This window comes from Labrus bergylta, chromosome 18, assembly GCF_963930695.1.
Source record: "Labrus bergylta chromosome 18, fLabBer1.1, whole genome shotgun sequence".
Taxonomy (NCBI): domain Eukaryota; kingdom Metazoa; phylum Chordata; class Actinopteri; order Labriformes; family Labridae; genus Labrus; species Labrus bergylta.
In genome coordinates this window covers 5,063,783-5,071,019 of record NC_089212.1, presented here as the reverse complement: position 1 = coordinate 5,071,019, position 7,237 = coordinate 5,063,783, and positions in this window count along the sequence as shown.

Below are 7,237 nucleotides of genomic sequence, written 5' to 3'. Positions count from 1 at the left end.
CCGTGAGGTGTCACGCCAGAGGAGGCCCGATCATGTCAACTCTGCCAAATGATTTCTGCTTTGACGCGATGAAGAAAGTGGTTGTGTTTCAAAAACCCCGACACCTTGCACATGAATGCCTAGCAACAGGGGTTCTCAAAGTTTATTAGTTACCCTCTTTTTAAAATTCTTCAGTCAAGTACCTTTGGTGGTCCCTAAAGGTTTGGTTATGAGAAACAGTTTGCAAATTCAGTAACAACCAAGCAGCAATCTGTTAAAGTGGAAGTGCAAAAAACTGCTGTTCCTTAGGTGTCCACTTGAGGCTAGCTGCAAAAGACGCAGACCGCCCAGTACACACACATGTTAGAAAGCCCATTGGACAGCAGATATAAACATCTTGGTTCAAAAATGAATTTGGTCTGGATAGTACATGACTTCATCGGCGCACACTGAACGTGGGGGAATTTTTTTAAACAACTCATCCGTTTTGATTTTGAAGGATAAGGGTGCTGCGTAATTAGGGGGTTCTGATCTGACTGCAAGCGGGCTAGATGTAGCTCCACCTCTTTGACTGTTACTAGATTGACGGACAATCTGATTGAAACGGTATTTCCATTATTGGACCCGCCATCGTTGGGCATCAGACCTACGTTTCAGGAACCAATGGGGGACGTTACCGAGACTAAGTCCATGTTTCATACTGTCTATATTGTAAACTGGAGACTATATATTTAGCTTTTTTTTGTTGCTTATTTTTGTGAATTTGATTTTCATTTTTTATGAAATTGCAGAGTGTTTTTTGTCGATGCATATGTTTTCCTTTTTGCAGCATGTTTTCACATTTTCTGTGTCTCAGTATTTGCATTCTGTCAGTGACCATTTTACGAAACAACAACGTTGTATCAAAAAAAGTTTGGATACAGATCACATTTGATCACCAAGTATGAACAAAGTGTTTGTCAGCCAGATGAGCTCCAGATGTTTTCAGGCAAAACTGTTAACATTTTGGTCCAAATGCGTTTTACCTTGAAATATCAAAAGTTCTTTCTTTCACTTCATGTTCAGATACAGATCACATTTGTACATTGCTTTGTTTCATTGTATTTTTCAGACCTGGGACACAAATAGGGATGGGGATAGTTCATTGAGGATGTTTCCATAGCAACAGACTTGGGCTTTTGTATTGATTAGTAGTAATGTGTCGCATTGAATTAGGCCACATTGAGTAGAGTGTGTGTGTTAGAGTGAGCATGCTCCTTTATTATGTTGTGTTTTTTTTACTGGTCTGAGAGTAAAGAATATTCTGTTTGTTTTGTTGTTGTTGTAAAAATCAATACATCTGCCAACACTGGCTTTGCAATGATATTACTCTTACACTCAAACACACAGACACACAATCATATACACACTGACGAGATAATAGCTTCAGTGCTCTGCAGCAGAGACAAAAGAAAAACAAATGTGGAGAGACTTTGATGACAGGCGGGAAATGAAAGTGAGTGTAGGCAAAAAAAATAGAACAGAGAGGCAATTTATTGATTCTCAGACTTTCACAATAATCATTGCAAAGTGTATCGGGAAGAGAGGAAGAAGGGAGGAAGATGGAGGCAGGATGGTTCAGAGAGGGAAAACACACATAGATGACTTTGCATCCTCCCGAGGTGAGAGCTGATGTTGGAGATGAAACTGAGCTGCACTTTCTCGTCCTGACTTTCAGAGAGGTTACGGAAATACACACGGATTGGAGTAGAAAATTGACACTTGTACGTTTGTGATTCAGTGTGCGTGTGTGTGTGTGTGTGTCTGTGTGTAGGTGTGTGTTATCGGAGAGTAGACACAATCCAGCAGAGCTTGCAGTTTGATGGACAATGGCGAGCCTCTGTGTTGTGTTGGGGAACAAAACTATGTCAGCTGTTCAGAGCATGTCAGGTGTAGAGGAACAGGAAGCCCCTAAATGGAGGTGAAAGTGTTTAGAGATTAGTGTATGATTGACACCCTTTATACGTACTTTGACTCTTAGTCTCTCTAGTCATCTAGCTCCAGAGTTTGGTCAGTGGGCCAAAGTGTCAAACTATAAAACTGCAGCTAAACAGAAACCAAATGTAATCTCTGGATTATGTCCTGTAGCTTATTGTTTTTTTTGACGTGACACAGCATCAAGGGTTTTATATAAAAGTTTCAGGGGATTTCTGTGAGCCAGAGTTCCAAATGTCTCCTCTGATTAGTCACAACATGTTGAAAAAGAAAATGAAAGACGAATAATGTGTAGTTCATCAGTGTATCATAGCATACTTATCATATCATGACCGACCTCTACAAGGAAGTTCTGTGTCTTTTTCTGATTTGTATTTTTGTTAGCTTACATGCAAGTACTTTACATGTTACCCTTTCCCCCAAAATATTACTGATACAATTAGGTAGCGCTCTTTATGAGAATCTTTCTGTTTAAAACTAACCCTCATATAGTCATGTTAAACCATTTTCATAGTCAAACATGTATTTTTGTTTAATTGACAGGGATGCACTACGGTGGCTGCGAAGTGCAAACAAAAAAACAAAGTGTGAAACAGTTTTACAAAGGACAACACATTTACAAGATGTTAAACCATTTTGTGAGCGCTGAGATGAATTTACGAGCGAATTAACACTTTTACAAGTTTTAAAAACAAATTTACAAACGACAGAATCTTGCCGGGAAAGGAATGGAATGTAGGAGAGGGTTTTGGCATCTGTGCGAAATGTGTTGTATGGAGTTTATGGAGAACGAATTATGTTTTGTCCGTTTTGTGGAAATCACCTGAGACAGTTAACGCGGTCTTTCCATCAAAACAAATGAATCGACCGCTCACTCTGTCCCTTCAGGGGCATTTCCGATATTTGGTTCGTTCTCTTTCCAGCAAGATTCTGGTAAAAGTTTTCGGTCAATGCTAAATCTGTCTCTGTGCTTGTAATTGTTTTGCTTCTTGTAAATGTGTGTGATAAAATGTAAATTTGTTTTGTCCTCAGTGAAAGGGTTTTGCTTTTGTAATTTTTTTAATTGTACATTTTTTTTCCAAAATGTAAATTTGTCTTAAGCTTTGACAAATGTTTTCACACTTTTTCTTAATTTCTGGATTTTGCACTTCCCAGCCACCGTAACATACAGAAACGTGGTAAATAGGATCAAAATTGGACATGCTTTTGAAAAAATGGAGAGAGGTTAAAACACAGAAAGGTTTACAAGACTGATGCAGCGCTGGCTACAACATGGCAACCCATGTCCCCAATGACTCTAGGGAGGAGGGGGCAGGGGGAAACCAGTCTCTCCAGTGTCTTGAATTTGGACTGCAGTACCAATTTTAAACACTAGGTGTGTCTGAGTTACATATAGCTCCTTTAATAAACAAGATATGTAAAAGACTAGACTGGACTAAAAGAGTCCACTAACAGTCATGTCATGTCATCTTTTTTGGGGGGCTTTACAGCATCGATGGAGTTTAACTTTGACCAAAATGTCACATGGATGCTATTTAATGAGCTCCTTTTTTTAGACACACTTCTTTCGAGTATGTTTGAAGTCAACAAAACAATAAATAATGAGAGGGAAATAAAGTCTCCAGATTTTGTGAGGGTGGCGTGTGATGGGGAGACTTTTTGACTTCAGTCCTTCTTAACGGCCCTGGTCAAAACACATTCATGTTATTAATAGTTCAAGATGTGACCGAGTAAAATAAAGCCTTGTAAAAGGCTTGGTCTGGGGACACTTGGATTCTGCCTTTTGTTTTTCAAAAACAAACCAAGCTGTCTCTGGTTTTAATAGGGACATGCTCTGATAATCATTGAGACCAAACTCATACCAGAGCACTTATGTTGGAAAAATTCACATTTGACTTGCTTTCATGTTTTTTTTTTGCCCACTCAACATAACATGGTATTTTTACACATTTCATCCTTCATGCTCCATGTGATTCATGCTCTTTTTCTTCCAGTTAAATTAGAGGTCAGTATTTTAAAGCAAACCGACCTCGACACCACAGAGAATAAATTATCCTGAAATATTCAGATTCAGATGTAATTTTTTTTTCATTTGAATTACATGAAGTCATTCCCCTTATAGCGCAGTGCTTTTATTTTTCCATCATCACTCACACGGCTGAATGCACACACTTACCGGAGTCATTTTCACCACTTGCATTCACGTTGTCAGCCATTTATTCAGCTGGCTTGTTACTCGCGCAATTAGGGGGAAAGTGCTGCTGTGTCAAGGGCACCAAGTCATTTCATCCCCCGGAGGTCAACCTGACATGCAAGTCTGTACCCTGACAGCCAGACGCACCTCATGATGTGAATGGAAATGCTTCATGAAGGTGCTATAGTACTTCTGAATTTAGGAAAGATTAATGCTTGGTTATATCTAGATAAATATTTAAAGGAATTAAAACTCAAACAAAATTTTTTTTGGCCCCCATGGTCAAATCTTTGACCATTTGAAAGAGCCTCATTCGACCACCAATCTCACAGCCTTAGCCCCCTGGATAAGACCCGCCTCCTCGTCCTGTCGGCGACTGGCATGACGTCAACATTGCAAAAAAAGCACAAGCATTTTAAATAGGCGGTTTCCATTTTGAAAACAGACTACATTTTACTGAAGCAACAATAAACAAAACATGTATACTTGTTGCTTTAATAACTCTTTTTCAGTATTTGGGTTTAAAAGAAAATGTTTTGATCATAGCTTCACTTGATCGACCATGTTTTTTGATGACCTCAATGAGAAGCCTCTATATGCGGCCTTACCCCAGAAAGCTTTCCCCCCTTATGGGCAGCGTTGTCTTGCTGTATATGTTCCTTTTGAAATATCTAAAAGATATTTAGATGATGAAGAAATATTTGAGTTTGAGGCTTTTTACTGTCAAAGAAAAGTCATGGCTTGTATGTACATGACTTCAAGTTTCAGGGTACATAAAAGGCAAAAGTACATGTGCATAATACATGCTCATGTGTGCATTCAGTTAAACTTGCTTCTGTTCTGCCAGACACCCCTGAGATCCGGAGGTGTCGACTGGACCTTTTCACATCTGCACGCCCGTCAAATCAAGCCTGTCTCCAAACAACCGGGCTCCTGTCTGACAGACGCTCAGAAAATCCTCCTGTAACTACATCTGTTAGTTTTGGCTCTCTGCAGCGTCAGACTTGAGCACAAAAGCTATAGAGTTTCAAATGATTTGAAAGGTTTGAGGTGTGCTTGATACGTCTGCCTGAACACTCCCGCTGTCTAAGAAATAGGGCCTTTTCCCCTTGTGACATCGTGAATGGAGCAGACCACGCATCTTCCAGACATCTAAAAAGTTCAAAATACATCTAAGCTGCGACTTTACCTCTGCATAACGTGTCCCTCTAAGATTAAAAACTCTGGAGGCCTCATTTCTCACAATGCAACTCAATGCAAAGTCACCAGACTCTTTTTTTTTTTAACTTGAAAAAGCTTGATCCAGAGCAGGAGACCACTGCTGTGACTGTGTTAAGTTAAGTTGACCTAACACTTCACATTATTTTTAATTTATTGTTGCTGAAAATGTTCTTAGGATGGAATTAATTTATTCGAGTTTTTCTGAAACTCCTATATGTTGATTGTTTGGAGTAAAGTGGTCTGTGTTGTTCTGAGTCAGTTTTCTTCTTGTCTAAATCAAATAACTTATATATATATATATATATATATATATATATATATTTTTTTTTTTTTTAAATTAGAACCACATCTGTCCGGCACTACACAGGAAGTAGCAAACAGGAAAGACAGCAAACATGGAAGGAATCCGGGGAGATGCAAACCACTGCATCCACAAGCGGCTGCTGTTTCAGTGAATGTGGTAGTATAGTTGACAACTTGCCTGCTGTTGTAACACAGTGTTTGCAAGGCGGCAGTTACTGGTAAACCTGAGGAGAAGGTAGGAAGGAAGGAAATGTCTCAGGCTTGTGGCCTGCTGGCTAATTATGCTAAGCCTGAATCCCAGCAGATAACACAAACCAACAGCACACAGGAGCGGCTGTGACCATAAGCTGCTTCTGTTTCAGGTCCACTGTTTGTTTTTTCTTCTTGCTCATATCCATCAGGAGCATGATGGGAAACAATGTCCATGTCTGTAGCTTTGTAAGTAGAGCTGGCTGTTGACAAATCAGGTTGCTTATATTTCAAATCTATCAGGAAGTCATCTCTGATATGGTGGCTGCATGGTGCTGCAATGGTTAGTGCTGTTGCCTCACAGCGAGGAAGTTCCTGGTTCAAAACCCCGTCTGACAGGAACCTCTGGACTTTGCGTGTTCTCCCTGTGCATGTGTGGGCTCTCTCCTGGTACTCCGGCTTCCTCACACAATCCATAGAAATACCCGTTAGGCTAATTGGCAACTCTAAATTGCCCGTAGGTGTGAGTGTGGCTGGTTGTCTGTCTCTATATGTCAGCCCTGTGATTGACTGATTGGATAGCAGTCCAGGGTGTAACCCCGCCTCTCGCCCAGTGACAGCTGGAATCGGCTCCAGCCCCCCGCGACCCTGAACGGGAAAAACCGTTATAGATAATGGATGGATGGATTTCTGATATGTGTTGCCAGGCTCCAAGCGTATATTCTGATCATTACAAGTTTTCTCCTGAGGCAGAAAACTGTGATGCTGAGTGTCTGAGTCTCCAATGTATTCACCCAGGCAGCCTCATTTGGATGTGTTCATGTTACAGAGTGAGAAGAGTTCATTTCAGGCCCCTCAACTGACTTCTACAACACTCTCATACACATCCCAACACCCCCACACAGCAGGGGGTCATTTCATTCTCAAACACATGAAATGAGTATTGATGCCCATGTTTGAGCCCAGGTCAAAGCTGATGCCCAGAATTTGCAATTAATGAAGGATTACAAGCTGTGAGCAGATCAAAACACAGCCAGTCATACTGTTTCTTCATATTTCAGAGGATTAAATGCTTAGCGGCCAGAGCAGAAAGACCTTTACTTTATTTCATCTGCAAACATCCACTGCGGCACATTTTCAGCTGTAGTAGGGCATTCTTTACTTGAGCTGAGTTGCTGACCAACACAAAGTAAAACAAAGAAATAGACTGCAATTTGAATTGAATTTTAAATGAATTCACACCAGATGTCACAACAGTATTTTTTTTTTTTCTCTTTAAAAAAGGGCTTGTGGGGCGCTAATGGCCTAGTGGTTAGGTCTTGCCCCATGTACGGAGGCTATGGTCCTCAAGCGGGTGGCCTGGACTCGATTCCAGCC